We start from the raw sequence: 19,149 nt of genomic DNA on the forward strand, positions 1-19,149 counted from the left end.
TGGGAACAAATATGTATTCAGGTCTTCCTGATTCCAGGCCCAACTCTGTTACCACTGTGCCACTTAGCTGTCTCTAGATCCTTTGCTCCCTGACCCTCATTCTCTGGCCCCTCCTAATTTGCTAATGAATAAATCAATCCCCAAGGCTAGTTTTTGTAACAGTCTATCTCCAATCTAGTATAAGTTGATATATAGCAAAGAGGGTCAGGCTCAGTAAATATTTCTCTGAAAGACCCCAAGCAAAGTAGATTCATAAAAAGAAGTGAAGAGATAAGTTTAACAAAACTGAAAGTAGGACTCTTTCCTCACTGTTGCTTCCCCCCATTTGAAGTACTCTTCTAGGAACCATCTTTTTTTTAAATGATGCAATGAGAATGTATTCTAGGGAGGGTGACAGAGGTGGTTCAGAAACTTTGTCATCTAAGGAATAGTTGAGGGAAACTGGAATGAGAAGACTTAGCAGGAAAATGAAATTTCTGAAAGGCCAAAGAAGGGCCATGTAGACAAAGGGACTAGACTGGTTTTGTGTGTCTTTAGACAGAGCTAGGAACTTTAAGAAGAAGCAATAGGGAGACAGATTTATCTTTCTTCATATAAAAAAGGAACTTCCTAAGAGAGGGAGCTTTTCAGAAGGGGCGTTCTACCTTGATGCTATAGAGTTTCTTCTACTGATAACAAATTAAATTATAGGAAGCAAGAATTAGATAAAAACTCTGAGATTAGGAAGTTGTTTTTCAGTTGGTGATCCCATTTGGGGTTTTCTTGGCAAAGATACTGCAGTAGCTTGCCATTTTCTTCTCCAGCTCATTTTACAGATGAGGAAACGAGGCAATCAGGGTTAAGTGACTTGCCCAGGTCACATAGCTAGTAAGTGTCTGAGTCCAGATTTGAACTCAGGATGATGAGTCTTACTGACTTCAGACCTAGTATTCTATCCACTGCAGTGTCACTTAACCACCTAGCTTCCAGTCAGCAAGATTTGAATTGAAATACCATCTCTGATACTGTGCAACTTGGAGGCAAATCACTCAACTTGCCTCACACAGTTTCCTCATCTATAAAATGGGTTATACTACCTCCTAGGGTTGTTATGAAAATAAACTGAGATAATATTTATAAAATGTTTTGCAAATCTTAAAATACAATATAAATACTAGTTATTATCCCTTAGTAAGAACCCTGAAACTGTCACAATGCCCAAAGTTTGCATTGTAAAAACTGTCCTTTTAGATTGTATTTCTATCCACTAAATTCTTATTAAAAGTCTATTAGACTGTATGCTCTGGGAGGAGATATAGGGACTCTCACTTTGTATTTCTCGATGCTGATTAGAGCATCCTTCATATAATTATAGGGACTCAGACATTATCTGAAGAATTTCTTATTACTGTTAAGGGCAAAGGCATCCTTTTAGCCACCTGCAGTTTGTAACTCTGATATATTCCTGAGCTCAACTCCCTTCTTCCCCCATTTAGTTAGTCACTAAGTCTTGTTTCTTCCTTTAGCTCCCTGTGTGGACTTTAGGCAAGTCTCCTGACGTCTCTGAGTCTTTGGTTTTCATTTTTAAAAATGATGGAATTGGAATATATGGGTTTTTTTTTGTTCTCTCCAATCATTAGAGTTCTCCTTTCCTTCTTTAATAAAGGGCTAGTTTTTAAATTTTTATCTGAATTAGATTCATTTTGTCATTCATATATTTTGATTTTCCTTTATTAGAGTTGCAAATCAAAGTTCCTTTAAGAAATCGAAATGATCTCATTTAATTTGGATAGTTTTTTATGTTAATGCGCATTATTTATTCAGAGTTCACATTGAGGAATTCAATTTGCAGCATGGATAGTTCAATTTCCAGGTATTGCATGATTCAGGGTATAGCTTAATTACAGTTAAGAAATATTGTGGAACCAATGGTACCTTTAGCTAACAAAATACAACATATATTTTGATAAAAGATGTAGCAGCTTCCACCATGGGGAGGTTTGAGAGAGAGAGAGAGAGACAGAAACTCAAAGAAAGAGAGGGGCAGACATAGAGAAAGAGATAGAGAGAGACAGAGACAGAGACAGAAAAAGACAATTGAATAACACCTGAATGCTCATTCTATTTGGCTGTTTCTCATGAACCATTGTTTTCGTGCTGATTTGGTTGACACAGTTGTGACAGGAAAATGTTTTTAGGGATTAAATCTTCTGTAAAAGGCCACTTAGCAAGAGATTAATTTAACAAGGTTTTTTTTTCTTAAATCATTCACTTCAGAATTGCACCTCAAGTAGAAGACCATGACCTATGCCTTCCAAATCTTAGAATGACCCGACAATTCTCCATTTTGGTTTAAGTTTGTATTTGTCTTTCGAGGTGGGAGGATTTCTGAGGCAGTTAATTAAAGGGAAACCTGAATAATATACCTTGAATATACACCTAAAAGCTTCATTTTTTTCACCTTCTCTTTCAGTCCCTCCATGAACCTGCTTTGTGATTCTCTGCAGTTTCTAGCAGCTTTCTTCTCAGTCACTTTTGTTTCTTGACTCCATTCCTTCACACTAGACTTTTACTTTGAATATAAAGTCGAGAAAGGCATTGTGGGAAATCAGCAGATTGCTCTCTATGTCTGGGCATGGTCTATTGATGACTGTCACCTCTCTTCTCATATTGGAAGCTTTTGTGGAGCATTAACAATGTTTGGCAGCACATTTGAACAGTGCCACAGTGAATAAGAGATTTCTACTTGTGATTTGATAAAGCTCCTATTCCAAGTGTGTAAGACAATGAATGTTACCTTTTTGTGACCACATTTGGGGTTTTCTTGGCAGAGGTACTGGAGTAGTTTGCCATTTCCTTCTCCAGTTCATTTTACAAATGAGAAAACTGAGGCAAACAGAGTTAAGTGACTTGCCTGGGGTCACACAGTTAGTAAGTGTCTGAGGCCAGATTTGAACTCAGGAAGATGAGCCTTGCTGACTCCAGACCATGCACCCTATCCACTGCAGCGCCATCTAGCTGCCCACTGCACAAGGTGATCAGTAACTGTTAATCCCATCGAGAGGGAGCAGATGACTTGACATTTGGAGTTTATCTAATTGCTTGTGTTTTTAAGAGCAACGGCCAACTGAGCTGTATATAAAAACCCAGTTTCCATAGGAATGCTCATCCCCTAACCAGGAACCAAAGGCATGAAGCTCAATGTGGAGCAAGCCATCAGCTAGGAATGTTGCAACGTTTCCAGAGTTCCTGACTTTGGCTCTAGTTTAACCTTTTTTCTGTTTTCTGTTCTCCCTGTTCTATACAATCCCATGGCACTTTGCAAAGTATATAGAACGACCGCAGAAAGGCCATCTAAGAGGGATCAAAAAGACCTAACATTTTCTAAGTAGTAATACTCATTCACATTTCCATCATCTTTGACAACTTACTAACTACCTTCCTTCTAAAAACCCTGTGAAATAGGATAGAGCACTAAGCCTGGAATTAGCAAGACCTGAATGAATTGATCTCAGACACTATAGAACCCTGGATGAGTCACTTAACTTTTGTTTGCCTCGGTTTCCTTAATTGTAAAATGGGGTTAATAATTGCACCTACCTCCCAGGGTTGTTGTGAGGATCGAATGAGATGATAATTGGGCTTAGAGCCCAAAGGATTTATGGGAGGGGCATAATTCCAACAAAAACTTGAGTTTTAAAGGCAAACAATAAAAATATACAAAGAAATGCACAGGAAGAGCTTTATGATCATGGGGTGGACAAGACCAGTAAAGTACCAAATAGGATACTAGGCTTGGAGCACATCACACCTTTCTTTTTTTTTTCTCCACTGCAAGTAGCCATGAACATGCATAGTCGTCACTGACAAAGTGAAAATCAAGTTACTTAGAAAATCACACAAATGTTTGAAGTCCTGAAAGTTAGATTCGGGAATGTTGAGGATTGACTGTGAATTTCACAGCTTGATTAGAGAGAGGAGAGGCTTGAGGCAGGAAGACAAGACGGGAGGTTGTTGCAATAGACAGGAGGAGAGGTGATCCAGGCTGTGTGAGTAAAGAGAAGGGGACTGAACTTGAAACAAGACTTGACAACTGATTGGGAATGAGGAGGATTATGAGAAAAGACAGAATGAGGAGGATTTTGAAGTTTAAGGAAGAAAATAAATTCTGTTTTAGTTTGAGGTGTCCATCTCCAACTCAGGTTGATATTCAGGCTAACAGAAAACCAGAAGAAACAGATGAACATGAATGGGAAGCCATTCATTCATGGGGATTTGCTTTCTCTGGATGAGGTCTAAGCAGTTGTTTGTGAAATCAAGCTCAGTGTAAGTGAGAGTACCTTAAGTATCACTTCTCAACTTTACTCTTCTCTTCTTCCTCTCTAGATCCTATCTCTCCTTTTTGAGCCAGTTCAAGTCTTAGAATCTCAAAGCTGGAAAGTACCTCCAGAATTTCTGCCTTTGCTGACTACTCCACCAAAAGTTTCTCCTCCTCTTATTCCGCCTTGCATTTAAGTTTAAGACCCTTTTCTTCTTCCAAGTTGTTTCTCATGTTTTCTCCTAGAATCATAGGTTTAGAACGAGGAACCTTAGATAACAGCTAGCCCAGTCTCATTTTACAAATTATCCTGAAGCTTGGAGAAATTGTGACTTGCCCAAAGTCACACAGCTAGAAAGCTCCTTTAACTTCAAATCCAGCAGAATTTCCATTCCTTTCCTTCATCTCTCCTACTAGATTGGGCACATCTGGAGTCGAGATCATGGGCACAGGTGCTTTTGCACATTTTTTTTTGCACAGGTGCACATTGCCCACTCTAAGGCTGGGTGCCTCACTACTGTTAACAGTTAAGTTACATTTCTTTAGAACTTTCATGCTTACTAAGTACTTTCTTCCCTGCAATCTTGTAGGGTAAGATTACTGTGCCCTCTCCTCCCCATTTTAAATATGAAATAAATGCTCAGTAAATGTGCTCCTTGTTGGCTTTGCTTATTGCTTTGAAAAGACCTTCCCCAAGTATTCAGAAAGTCAGATTCTTGGACCAGTTCCACCCCAGAAATACCAATCCCTTTCCATTCCTTGGCTACAAATAGCTCGAGGCAGGAGCATATAGGTTAATAGGGCTGTGTGTACTTTGGCTGGGGTTTGTTATTATTTTTTGAGCTTCCTGAACACAAAAATTGCTTGGTTTTACTACCAATTAAAAGGAGAATTTTCTCTTGTTTTAGAATAACTGGAATTCACAATGATCTTGATTACATAGTCATTTAGGAAATATGTAATTACCCAAACACAGACAGGGATCAGAAGCAGATTTGGTCATTGAAGCTGAAGATTTATTAGGTAGTTCCTACCATGCAGTTCTCATCATTAGAGCCCCCAGCTGAGAAAGTGACAAAAAGTACCTCTTCCCATCCCCTCCCCCCAGTCATATTGTGAATTATCTTCTAGGTGAAAATGTGTGAAATATTTTCAGGAAAAACAGGTTAGTTCTCAGGTAGCCAATGTCTAGGGATCCAGGCCATACTGGCGCCTCTATCTCTTTGTTAGCTTGGTGTTCAGTTATGTATGACTCTTCCTGACTCCATTTGGGTTTGTTTTTGGCAAAGATACTGGAGTGATTTGTCATTACTGCCTTCAACACATTTTACAGATGAATAAACTGAGGCAAACAGGAGTCACACAGCTAGCAAGTGTCTGAGGAACTCAGATTCAAACTCTGGAAGATGAGTTTTTCTGACTCCTGACCCAGCAGCCTACCCTACTGCATTGTTACCTAGTTGCCCCTTGTTACCTCTCTCAGATCGATCTCTTGTAGTCACTCTTTATGCTAAGGAGCTACAGAGGTTATTTCATTTTCATTGTTCACTTTTGACTCGATTAGGGTACATCACACATTCCTCTCTGTCTTTGATTTCTCCTGTCTTTTAATGCATTCTCCCATTCTATAGTATAGTCTTTTGAGATTCACAAAGACACCCTAAAAGGTTGGGATCACACACTGGTGTCAATAGGTGTCTCAAAAGAATTTGCAGGCTTGAACGCATCTCCAAGTCAAGGGGCAAAGTTTATCATAATTGGAATGCCAGTTGACACAGGCTAAGTTCCAAAAGGATTTAGCAAAGAAACAGGAAAAGGAGGTAAATTTATAGGAGAAAGTTAGAAAAACCAGAGCTTCATGTTACTTATTTGCTAATTTTATGGCTTACAGGTAGGTTTGAGGGATGGCCTATTTAATATTATCACTGATCAACAGATTATCTGACAGCAATGTTTGTAGGAATATCCTAAGGCCAGAAGACTTTAGAATCATTGCCAGAGAGACTGTTAGAACAATAGGACTCTAAGATCAGGGGACCTCAGAATCACTGCTATATTTCCCCTAGAAGCTGTATACCATCAGTTCCACAACATGCATCAATTCATCTCTAAGGGGAGGAGGAGTTGTGTTTTCACAGCTATTCTTCCACTATCACTTGCCCTCTTTCTTTGTTCCACTTTCAACTTTTATTGTTTTGTGTATTTTGGAAAGTGCTTAATAGCCCTTCTGTTTTTTCCTTTCAAAAACAACTACTCCATAAATGTCTTTTTCTTTCTGGAGCTTTTATTTTATTATTTGTGCTTTCCTTGGCTGTTCTATTTACTTTTCTTGGATTTCTTTTGTCTGGGATGTTTGCAAAGGAAATCATCTGTTGACATCTTTTAGGAAGGGTAAGAATGCTTCAAATGCCTGTCTTCTATTGAACATCCATCTCTTTTATTCATAATTAGGCCCAAATATGCAGAACATGACCTTTTGGATTGGATCTTGAGTTTCCTTGCTTTTTGGAATATATTATTCCATTCACTTCCACAGTTTCTCATGGATACAGAAGAGTCTTGTGTTATTCAAATTTCTATTCCTTTAAATTTGAAGAATTTTTCTCATGGTCTCTGGCCGACTTTTTTGTTATTGGAATTGTTAATTTTTCCATCATGTGAATTGGACTATTTTTTGGTCGGTTTTTTTTTTCCTGGAAGCAATCTGTGAATTTTTAAAATTGGTGCTTTGTTATATATTCACAGGTTTTGGACAGTTTTAAAAACATTATTCCTTGCATTAGAATGTTTAGGTCTTTTGACTTGTCATGTTTTTCTGGGAGGTCTGTAATTTATCTCTAGACATCAAGAGATCAATAGGTTTTGCTTATGTAGAGATCATGTGTTATGTTAAAGTCATTGCATTTTGATTTTTATCTTCCAGATTGTCCTTTACTTCAGTATATTTGTATTTACAATTAGTTGCCCACTCTCACCACTGTAGATTCAGTTTTCTCTCTTCTGCTAATTAGTTCTCTACGGGCCACAAATTCTTTCATTTGATCCCTTTTGGCTTCTTTTTTCTACTTTTACTTTCAAGATTTTGATTTCTCTTTTGAACCATGCTGGAATCCACTGGATCTTTTCCTATTTTATCAATTTCCTTTGTCTAGAAGTATTTTTTAAGAATGTTTGCTTCCTTCTGCATTAATATCTAAACTGATTATTTATTTGGTGGTGCTTTAAAAGGTTTTTATTTTTATTTATTAAAGGTTCTCTGTTCCCTTTTTCATTCATTCTCCTTTAATGGTGGATTTTCTGAGGACTGGGTCAGCTTCCTCTCTCCTTCACTTTTCACCAGTTCCATTTCCTGCCCAAAGTGACTTCTGGGGGAACAAGACTGGCTCCAACTGGAAACCAGTCTCCTTTTCTTCAGATCTGGTTCAGCTCCATATAGATGCTGGAGCCTTGTCCCAGTTTTCTCCATTTTTTAACATTTTCTGGCTGAGTGCTACCACTCCAGGAAGTGCCTGCTCCTGCTTTCCTATAACTTCCCCTCCCCTCCTTCACAAGTAGGTGGGCAGAATTGAAATCTGCTGCTTGTTACTATAGAATGAGCAGGTGAGGGCAGGAACAATATATGCTAACAGAGGTTGTAGCAACAGCAGGGAAATTGTTCAATGGATTCCAGAACCCAAACCTCCGAGTTGGGTTAGGTGCTCTACTAGACCAGGAGGTTATAGTGAGTGAATTCATCAGGGCATACCTTGTTAGACTCCTTGGTCTTTTGGCCTGTAGAGAGAAACAGCTGTCATAGCTCTGCCACCGATATATAATTCCATTTGGGGGAGGTTTTGAGGGTGAGGATTGGAGAAAATGGTTAATCTTCCGTCTTTTTGGTCATCTCACCATAGAATTTTAAAAATAGCTAGCTTCTCTGGTGCATTGTAAATGGGATTTGATTCACCCACAGAGTTTCCAAGAATATACATATTATGCAAAGCAGCATGTTTGTGGTTCACATCTGTGATTTCTTTTATATTGGGGACTTCCAGTGAAGAGCCACTAGCAAGCAGAGCAGAGCTACAAGGGTTCTGTATGTCAGACTTCTTCTGGACAGTTGTCTGGGCCACTGCAGTCAAGTAACTTGGCCGGGATCACGTAGTACACGTTGGAGGTTGGACTCATATCCAGCAAAGCGCAGAAGACCCTGAACTGTACAGTGGAAAATAGGAATTATCATAAGCCCTTTGAACTCTTCTCCCTACCCTTTCTCCATGAAGTAGAACAGATTGGGCTCTAGCCACACTAGACTGTTTGTAGAAATCATGTAAATAGCAGTCTTCGTTTGGAGAGAAGCCTGGGAGAAAACAGTGCTACTCTCATGTCAAAAAGATTACTCTAAAGCAGGGAGTGAACAGTGGATATTTGCTTTGAAATCTGATATTTCCATTCCCCCTTTTGGGGAGAAAAATAACCCAAGAGCCTTCAATTTCTCCGTTGCTTTCTTCACTATCTATTAACAAAGGTGAGAAGGCCATTGGATGATGCCCAATGTGGCAAAGGAATACAAAAACGTCAATCCTGCCATAATCTCTCCCCATTTGGAGCTTCTTGTTACAGGGCTAGCTCAGGTAACTGAGATGAATTTGTCCAGAAGAGGAATTCCTGCTGATTCATAATTTTCTCACCCCATTGTTCCCTATACCTGAGAAACTCCAGCTAGCAAATTAAACATTTAATGAGGGTGATCAACAAGTTTAGTAAAGTAGCAGAATATGATTTATATCTGCCAGAACAATCTACATTTCTTCATACCTCATCAAAGAATTAAAAAAAAAACTGATAGGAAGAGAAATATTCTTTCACAGTCATGGCAAAATCTCTCAGAACTTTTAAATAATCATTTCATCATAGAGCTAGAGTTACAAATGACTACTTCTAGTTCAGCTTCCTCATTTTTCAGATGAGAAGTTCAGACCCAGAGAGGTGATGTGTTATGCCCAAAGTCAGATAGTAGTATGTGAAAGAGCAGTCCTTTTGAATTACTTAAGGGTCAGGATGATAGAACAGAGTTGTCTTCTTTTGGCTTCACTAGCTATAATAATTTAACTGCAGGAGGGAAGTCCACACAATAGAAATGAATATTAAATCTTTAAATTGTTTGCTCAAATCTTCAGGTCAACATGGCTTTATTTATCACAAATTCCAAGCGTGGGACATGTGGGTTGATGGGGCTTTAGCTTTCAGTGTTAGCAACACATTTTCCAATGAGAAAATGATCATTCTTGACCTGATAATAATCTTATTTTGACAATGTTTTATAAGAATTAAGAGTTTACAGACATACCCCACTTAATGTTGTTAATTGCTTGTGCCAAAACATGCCAGGTAAAACAGCTTTGAGAGGGGACAGTTAGCCTTGTTCGGAACAACATTATAAACAGCAGAAATGTATCTGAGAAGTGCTGAGAGGAGCAAGGCTCCTCTCCTGGGACCTTAAAAGGGAATTGCTCTGGATAGAGAGCAAAACTATGTGGGGCCAGGGAGTCTGGGACCAGCTTGAGGTGTCCCATAGACAGTTCGATTTTCATAGATGTTCTCTTTTAGCATTTTTTATAGCATTACTTATATTTTACTTTCTACTCACCCCTTTGCTTGATATATGCATTATGAAATCCCCAGAGTATTTATTTCTTTTTATGTTTCCTATTTGAGGGGGCATCTTTAGCTGACTTCGATTTCCTTTGACTTTCAATCTCCCTGCTTTTGTAGAGAGCTATGAGGTAAGGGATAGAGGTGGTAAGGAGCAGTGGTGGGGGTGGTCCTGACCACTTGCAATGGATCTGTCTATCCCCTTTCTCAGTTCCTCTGCAATCCCATAGATATCCCAAAGAGAATGATTATGGATGGCCCTACTGATTAAAAAAGAGAGAGAGAGAGTGAAGTAGAAATTGAATGGACTGGACTCGGATTCAGGAGTATTTGGGTTGGAATTCTTTGGATCTGACATTAGGATGCAAGTCACTTGACCTCTTTGTACTTCAGTTGCCTTATCTGTAATTTAGATAATAATAGCACCTACTTTACAAGGTTGTGAAAATCAAACAAAATAATATGTCTAGTGCTCTGCAAACCTTAAAATGTTATATAAATATTAGCTATTCTTCATCTTCTTTTTCTTCATCATCATCCCACCCCCATTAGTTAAAAAAGAAGGAGCTGAAATATATATGTTCCTGCTATCTTCAGAATTGAAGAACAGACTCATTTAGAATATGTGCAGATGTCAGGTACTATAGCATCGTGGATTGAGTACTATCTGGGGATAGAGAAGCAAAAAAGAAATAAACAGAAGTACTCTCAAGGAGCTTATGGTGCAATGGAGAAACAACTTGTAAACAACTTGGTACAAACAAGATTGTCGATCCAAAAGGAGTTGAGGTTGGCTGCAGTAAGTAGCCCTGAATATTAGGAGGCTCCTTGTAGAAGACAGCACTTTAGCTGAGATTTGAAGGAAGCCAGGAAATAAAGAAGTAGAGTCCCAGACATGAGGAAACAGAAAATACACAGAGATGGAGTGACTTGTGCGAGGAACATCAGGAAGGTCAGTGTCAGTGGATCCAGCCAGAGTTCTAGCCCTCTCGCTTACTAACTAGCTAGAGGGTAGAGGTGGGATTCATTATTTCTCTTTCTTCTTTGTAAAATGGGCTCGTTTTCTTCTTTGTAAAATGGGCTAATGTCACACCACCTACCTTAGATAACTATTGAAAGGAAAGTGCTTCGTGAACCACAAAATGCTAGAGAGATGGGAACTATACTAAAATAGATGGTTTGGGGCAAGAAGATTCTGCTGAAATAGAAACCTATAAATTCCTCCTGGAAATCACTGGGACCCATAAATCCAGCTCTGCCTCTTTACCACCTTTGTGACCCTGAACAAGTTATTTAATGTCTATGATTCTTGGTTTCCCTCTCTGTAAAATGAAGATGTTCGGTTTGTTCATCTATAAGACACTAAGCTCTAACATTCTCGGATCTTGTAAAAATGAAAACCACAAGGACATTTTCAACAAAGGAGGCCTTTGCTGCCCCCTTCACTCCTACCCCTTTAAATGTTAAAATTTAGATCCTTCTTTTTTCAGCTACTGGTTTTCAGAGGTTCTGGACATTTTTATTATCTTCTCACAGTAGATAGAGATGCATTCTTTTGTTTCTCTGCTCTCAGTTTCTCTGCCCTCTGTTTTTATGTGTTTATCATATTCCAAATATTAGAGTTATTTGTGTGTATAGTATATTTTTCTTTCAAGACTATGTTTCAATGAGGAAAAGACTGTATCATTCACCTTTCTACTTCCACTGCCTAATGTGAATTGTGCATAGTAGAGTTGGATCAATTTTTTTTGGTTTGGTTTGGTTTGGTTTTGCTGAGGCAATTGGGGTTAAGTGACTCGCCTAGGGTCAAACAGCCAGGAAGTGTTAAATGTTTGAGGTCACATTTGAACTCAGGTCCTCCTGATTTCAGGGCTGGTGTTCTATCCACTATCCCAACTAGCTGCCCCGAGTTGGATGAATGTTGAATTACATTTGGGACATTTTTCTATTTCTACCATTTGATTTGATTTGATTCCGTATGGAGAAATTCATTTTGTCATCACATTATTTTCTTCTTTCTTACTTTGAACAATTACTAATACAAATGGGAGATATAATTGAATTATTTCAAAATGGAAACAAATCAAGATGTGTGTTTAGTACTCAAGCAAATACATGACTTATCTTTGATAGTGTATGGAAACATTCCTAAATTGGGTTGTTGGGAGATGGCTGTCCTTTGGGTAGAATTCACAATCTGAAAACTCTAATGAGAAAGAATTGGCAGTGGCCTCCAATTCCCTTGTTGGGCCAAACAAACATTTGCATTCATGTATGTTAGCCTCCGTGAAGAAAAATTTTACCATTCTCCCTTTAAAACAATTTTGCTATTTTGAAAATGATTTTCAAAGATAGAGATTCTGTTGCAACTATAGTCAGCAATTCTCTTGGGCAGGAGAGGGTGAGGAGGGTGGGACTTGGGAAAGAAGTCTGTGAATAGAAACAGCTGTCTTATTATACAAAAGCAGAAACAAAAGCTTTGCTGAGAAATCTGCTTGGCATTCAATACCCCTAGTATTAGAACACATAATGTTTTAATTTCTTTCTTTGTGCATCTTTTTGTGCACCTGAAATAACATATTTGCATGTGAATGGGGGAAACCTAATGCTACCTATATTTTAAGATTCACCAAAAGAAATGAGTGATTGTCTCTTTAATTGGGCCAACATCATTTGAGCCCCTTCCCCCCCCCCCCCCCCATTTTTTCAGCCTCAACCTCAAAAATAATCTTCTCTTTGTACCAAAGAAGTGTTTGCTAGATGACAAGCTAAGTGAATTTTTATATTTTATAATGGTTTCTGAAGTGGAAAAATTGTGCCAAAATCTATCTCTGGAGGATGCCTGTTTATAGGGCTGACTCTCAGTAAAATTGGAAACTAGGTAGGTAGTAAGTCCAGTCTACTTTCTATATGTCCCCTTCCCAAGTTTCCTGCAGCTCTGTAGGTGTCCTTATTGCAGTTGTGCTGGTTACTTTGGATGACTGCACTCATCTAAAGAAGAGGCAGTGGAATATGGTGGAGAGAATACTAGACTTGGGCATCCCTTATTTCTTCTCCCATAGTCTACTAGTTGATATGCTTTCAGTCAGTAGGGAAGGTTCCCTATTTTCTTGGCACCCCGTCCCCTTTCCAATTTGATGTGGAATTTGGAGTTAGACAAATTGGTTTTCAAATGTCAACTCTGCCACATTCTGTCTGTATGACTTTCAACAAGTCATTTTATTTTGGGCCTCAGTTTCCTCATCTATAAACTGAGCTGGCTGAACTAAACCCCAGAGATGTTTTCCAAATGTAATTCTATGAGCCTTTGATCCTCATTCCTACCCCTACCCCTAGGGTCTGCTTTCCCCTAGCCATGGCTCAATGTCTGGATAGCACTGGTATAAGATCATTTGATTTCCAGCAAGCTGATTGTTTATGAATTTAAGAAAAACTTAGAAAGTCATTCTTTTTGGGTGGCCTTCATGATTATGTCCTGTGTTTCTGGTTATGGAGGAAGATTCTTACTGCTTGAGCCTTGTTGGATATTATAGAATTAGATGGAAAACAAACATCTGAGAAGCAAAGGGCTTCAAACTAAAGCCTTCAGTTGGTTCCAAATCAAAAGCAAATGTTCTCGAACTGTCAGATTTGGGGCCTTTTATTTATGGTGAGGATGTTTCCCACAGAGCGAAGATAAGTGTGTCCGACTTTGCCTGAGTAAACAAGTTGCTTTTGGATAGCAGATAAAACTGCGGAATGAAAGCATTGAACAGATGGGCATGAAAATCTTATTTGTCTGCCTTCAGGTTTATATTATATATTTTGTGGAAAGTGAAGTAATACCCCCCCCCGACTCACTCAAGGTTGAGGCAGGTGGGTAACCACATTTTCTAGAATTGGCCATTTAGAGAGAATGGTTTATGGAACTTTGAGCAAATATTCATGTTGGGTACTAAGTCATTTTCCCAAGGAACCCTTCAATGGCTTTGAAAAACAGTATTGATTAGAGCTAAGATATAAGATAAATATTTTTTATGTGGACAGCAAGAGTCAGAGTATCTGAAGCTTCGAAGTTCCTCTCGGCTTTGAAAGCTTATGGCATAGCCTTATCTGTGTCACTGGGAAAAGAAATCCTGTCATCCTCTAAAAAGCACTTTCTCTAAAGAGCATGAATGAACAATAATAACTCACATTTATGTAGTGTTTTAAGGTTTTCAAAGCAAGTTAGAAATATTTCATGTGATCCTCACAATAACCCTGGGGTGGGGGGCCAGGTGCTGTTAGTACGCCTATTTTAAAAATGAGGAAACTGAGGCGGACAAAATTTAAGTGACTTGCCTAGGATCACACAGCCAGTCAGTGTCTGAGGATATATTTGATCTCAGGTTTTACTGACTCCCAAGTCCAGTGCTCTCTTCACTGTACTACGTAGATGCCTGAAACACAACTCAGAGAGCATCAGGAGAGACTAGTATAACTAGCCAGGGAGTCAAGAATCCTGGATTCAAGTCTGGGTTCCTTCACTCTCTGGTTTTCTTCATTTGGGTAGATCCGGTCATTGTTGAAAGCCTGTGGGGAGATTTCACCTTTGCCGTTCTCAGGTTGCTTCTTGGTGAAAGTGGATATCATCACTGCCATGCTTACTTTGAACCATGCTTCAAGGCTCATAGATCATGAGAAAAGTTTTCTGCTCCTCCTCTCAACTCTACATAGATAGTACAACAAGGTCCAACTTTTCCGGACTTTAGGATTCAATTGAGGACAGGAAGATGATATAGCCGTTATGGTAGGAGAGCAGCTAGACTGCAATGAGGGAGCATTTTCATCTAAGGAAGGATATCATGAACGTTTTGGGTATCGTGGACTTTCCTTTGTATAGTCTGGGAAAACCTATGGACTCTTTCTTAGAAGAACGGTTTTAAATTCATAAAAAAGGTGTGTAGAATTACAAAGGAAACCGATTATATTGAAATACAGTTACTAAAAGTGTTCATGGATCTGAGCTTAAGAACCCCTGATCTAACCTTTCCTGCTTAGTGACTGAGTCAGGGCCCCACTTCTGTGCCATTGAATTTCTGGCTTCAGCCATGGCTGTAATTTTTAGCATTACAGAAAGGGGGATGGTAGAACTAGTTGGCCTGAGGTTTCCTCTTGCTCCTGTATTCTTCCATCAACCTGCACTCCAAAGTGGTCCCAACTTCTCTGCTGGATTGGAGAATTAGAAGCTCTCATACTCCTACTCTCCTGATCTGAAGATGTTTATGTAGGAAAAATACCTAGTGAATACCAAGGTAACTTTGTCTGGGGGGAGAAGGTGTAGAGGGAAGCCTAGATTGACCTTTGGAGTGTAGTTTTTGAGGTAAATGGGCTTTGAAGTGATTCTGTTCTTCTATCCCTTTCTTTTTTGGCCTTAGATGAATAAAGCAGCAGTGATTTGTTTTCTGAGGAACAGGTCAGTGACTTAATTTAGAAGCCTGATCTTGCCAAAGAAAATAAACCCTTCTTGGCTCCAGGAAATGGTGGGATACAGTTAAAGTGCATCCTTTTGTTATTGCGGTTTCTTAACACAGTCTTGAATCACATGGCATTGAGTTATTTATTTATTTTTTGGGGAGGACTGGAAACTTTTATTACCAGTGGAAATCTGCAGCAAAAGATAGTGAACCTTAATACTGAAGCCACATTACAGCATCTCCCTGAGCTTCAGAGAACTTATTCAGAACTTATTTATCTCCCTGAACTTATTCATTCATTCATTTAACAAATATGTATTAAACCTGTGCTGTGGGCCGATCACTAGAAGAGGTTCTGGCAAATCCATCCTTTCAATGGCATTGAGTTATTAAAAGGAAAACAAATAGAATTGCAAAGGTTTTTTGGTTAGGAGGAAAGGGATTAATAGGCATTTTTCTGATTTTTTTTAGAGTAGTATGAATCAACCAAACCTCCCTGTAGTTCTCTGGGGAGTGGCTGGGGAAGATAGGGGAAAATAGAGATTGATCAGTCAAGCAAGCACTTACTGAACTTTTGGACCGTGTTGGGCACTAGGGAGGATATAAGGGCAACACAAGATCTGGTCCATCGTGCATATCATACCATCTAGTTTTGAAGATCATATTGATGCATAAGGCAATTTAGAATCCCAGAAACTCAGAGTCAGAAGGGATCTCAGAGGTCCATCGGTTATTCCAACATGTTATACCACGGGCATCCTGCCAACAACTGGAAAGAACTGATCTTTTCATTTTTGCAGGGGAGGAAACCAAAGTCCCTCCAGGCAAGTGAGTTGACCAGGATCATGTTGGCACTAAGTAGCAGAATTAGGACTTGTACCACGGTTGCCTGATACACACACATATCATTTATTTCTGTTACATATAAAATATATAATGTATATATATATATATATATATATATATAGAGAGAGAGAGAGAGAGAGAGAGAGAAATATACGTATATATACATATACATACATATTTCCAATCTATTACCTTTCCAAGTGGTCTTGCAGCTTGTGTCGAAAGACAATCAGTGGTAAACTAGAATAGCAACTTATTCCATCCCTGGAAAATGAGACTGGAAACTTTATGAGACATAGAATTATGTATTGTATTTATCTTCACAGAATCAGGACTTCCTCAGAAGTATACTTAATCATTTTATTTGATGAATGAATAAAATATTGGCAATAATAGAATTTGGAAATTCTCAGGGATCCTGAGAGGTCATCACATCTGATTGCCTGCCCTTAATCCCAGCTGCTATCTTCTCGAAAGGAAATCTTGCAAAGGCTTGCTAAGAACAGGTAAAGAGTCGAGAAAAAAGCCAGATTAAATACAGTTCACATCACTTGGAGGGCTATTATAAAGACTTCAAATGTTCAGAAGTCCTAGTGCTGACCAAAGCAAGTCATTTCACAGAGAAATCAGCTAGAAAAAAAAAAGTCATCCACAATCGACTCAGGAACTGAAGGGGGCCAAGGGTGCAGGTATCAGAAAATGTGGCATCATACAAGTGAGTAACTCTGGTAACTGCTTTAGTAAAACCATTACATCCCATTTATTTGGAAAAGGTTTATATGTGAAAGGGGAAAGAAATTCAAGCAAGAGATGAAATTTTTGGAGATTCAGTTCCCTTTGTTCAGCACTTAGTGATCCATATGCAATTGGGTCCTTAAGAAAAACTTTCTGGTAGCAATGATAACATTAATGAGGCCCCATTTTTTTCTAGCCCTATACACTTGATAAAAATATATGCAGTAGAATAGCGCTTCTTATGCTTTTTCCACTTGTGACCCCTTTTCACATGAGAAAATTTTATATAGCCCCCCAATATATAGGTATATAAAATAAATATACAAATCAAATGTACTGATGATCATAATTTTGCGACCCCCACATTCAGTTATGAGAGCCCCTATAGAGTCACAAAACATGATTTAAGAAGCTGGGAAGTAAATGCTGAAAATATCGAGTCAATAAGGAATTACTCCTGTGTGTCCAGTCCAGGAAGTACTAGATATTTGTAATACAGAAGAAGATCCAATTCCCAACTTCAGAGTCTGGTAGAGGAAGCCACAAAGATGGGATATAGTGTTGCTAACACAACACCAGACTATGAAATTCTCAGTGCTTTGTTTTACCTTATTGCTTCTTAAAAGTTTCTTCTTTTTCTTCAGGCTAATATGTGGTGAGTACCATAGGGAACAAGGGTTGGCAGAAGAGTTCAATGAGAAAGATAAGTGCAGATATATTCAATCTAGTATATATCAAGTCATGATCATCTAGTAGGTGTCATGGGAGGGAGAGAGGGCAAGGTTTGCAAGGCTCTTATCCTGTAGAAGGACATAGAACAATAGCTGTGGGTGACCTGAGCAACCCTTATGATGCAGCTGGAAAACAAAACTGGGGGAGACTGTGTGTATGACTGTGAAGGGGGTATAGCTTTTAAGGGAAAGATAGCAGTAATCCTAAAATTCCCTGGCCTTAGAGTGCTATTGTTCTAACAATCTGTCTATCGGTGATTCTAAAGTCTTCTGGCCTTAGGATATTCCTACAAACATTGCTGACTGTCAGATAATCTGCTGGTCAGTGATAACCAAGTTCCTGAGACAATAATGAATAGACCATTCCTCAGACTTACGTGTAAGCCATAAAATTAGCAACTAAGTAACATGAAGCTCTGGTCTCTCTAACTTTTCCTATAAATTTGTCTTCTCGCCCCTGGTTCTTTGTAAACTCTTTTTGGAACTTAGCCCGCTTCAATTGGCATTATAAATACCATGAACTTTGCCCCTTGACTTGGAGATGAATTCAAGCCTGCAAATTCTTTTGAGACATCTTGTGACACTGATCTGCAACCCCAGTGATGTAGGGAACTCTGAAACTGTCCTGAGTTGGGGGGGGGGCATGAGGTAAACACTTAAGAAACTTCTTGAACTCTCCCCTGAGAAAGATCTGTGCTAGGGAATGAATCAGGACCACTCCTTCTTAGCCCAAGCTGGACATCTAGACCTCTATTGACCTCTATTGGGATTAATCCAGGGACACTCATTCAATTAGAAAATTTCTATTCAATTTGTGAAGATTTCAGTCTGATTTCAACTCCAACTGCACCCAGCCCCTAGCTAAAGTTTCAAATGATAAAAAGGGGCAACTTGGGGCTCATTCCTTGCAGAGGACCAAAAGCAGGAATTATGCCAAGGAATCTCTCTGTCCTTGGCACAGTTGCCTTTGAGGACCCTCTGCCCCCTGAGAAGATATTCTCTTTTCAGTGTTAACCCCTCTTCATCTCTCTCACCTATTTCCCTACCAGGAGTACACCCCTCTTTACCTTTCTGTCAGGATTTCTTTGCTAGGAATTTTACCCTGCCTCTAAGGAAGTCAGCCTTCCTAGCAAAGCCCGGCTTCTCAGTTCCAACAATAAACTTCTTTTGCCGGTCTAACTTTTTGGGGTTCGCAAATTCTTTTACGAAGGACCTACGCCAACCAGAGGGGGGTTCCCACAACTCTCTGGCCTGAGCAGAACCTCATCACCAAAAAGAGACCTTTTGGAGTCTCCTTTCTGAACCTCAACAACTATACATGATTCTTTCAACTGAGCCATTTTGTACCTAACAATAGACAACTGAAACTAATGGGATCGATCATACTTGCATCCAGCTTCCTTCCTCTTTCAAGCCCTGAACTTTTGCCGAAAATAGTCATCAAGCTTTTGGAGTCTGACTCCACATAGAG

The sequence above is a fragment of the Sarcophilus harrisii genome, chromosome X (assembly GCF_902635505.1).
Source record: "Sarcophilus harrisii chromosome X, mSarHar1.11, whole genome shotgun sequence".
NCBI lineage: Eukaryota > Metazoa > Chordata > Mammalia > Dasyuromorphia > Dasyuridae > Sarcophilus > Sarcophilus harrisii.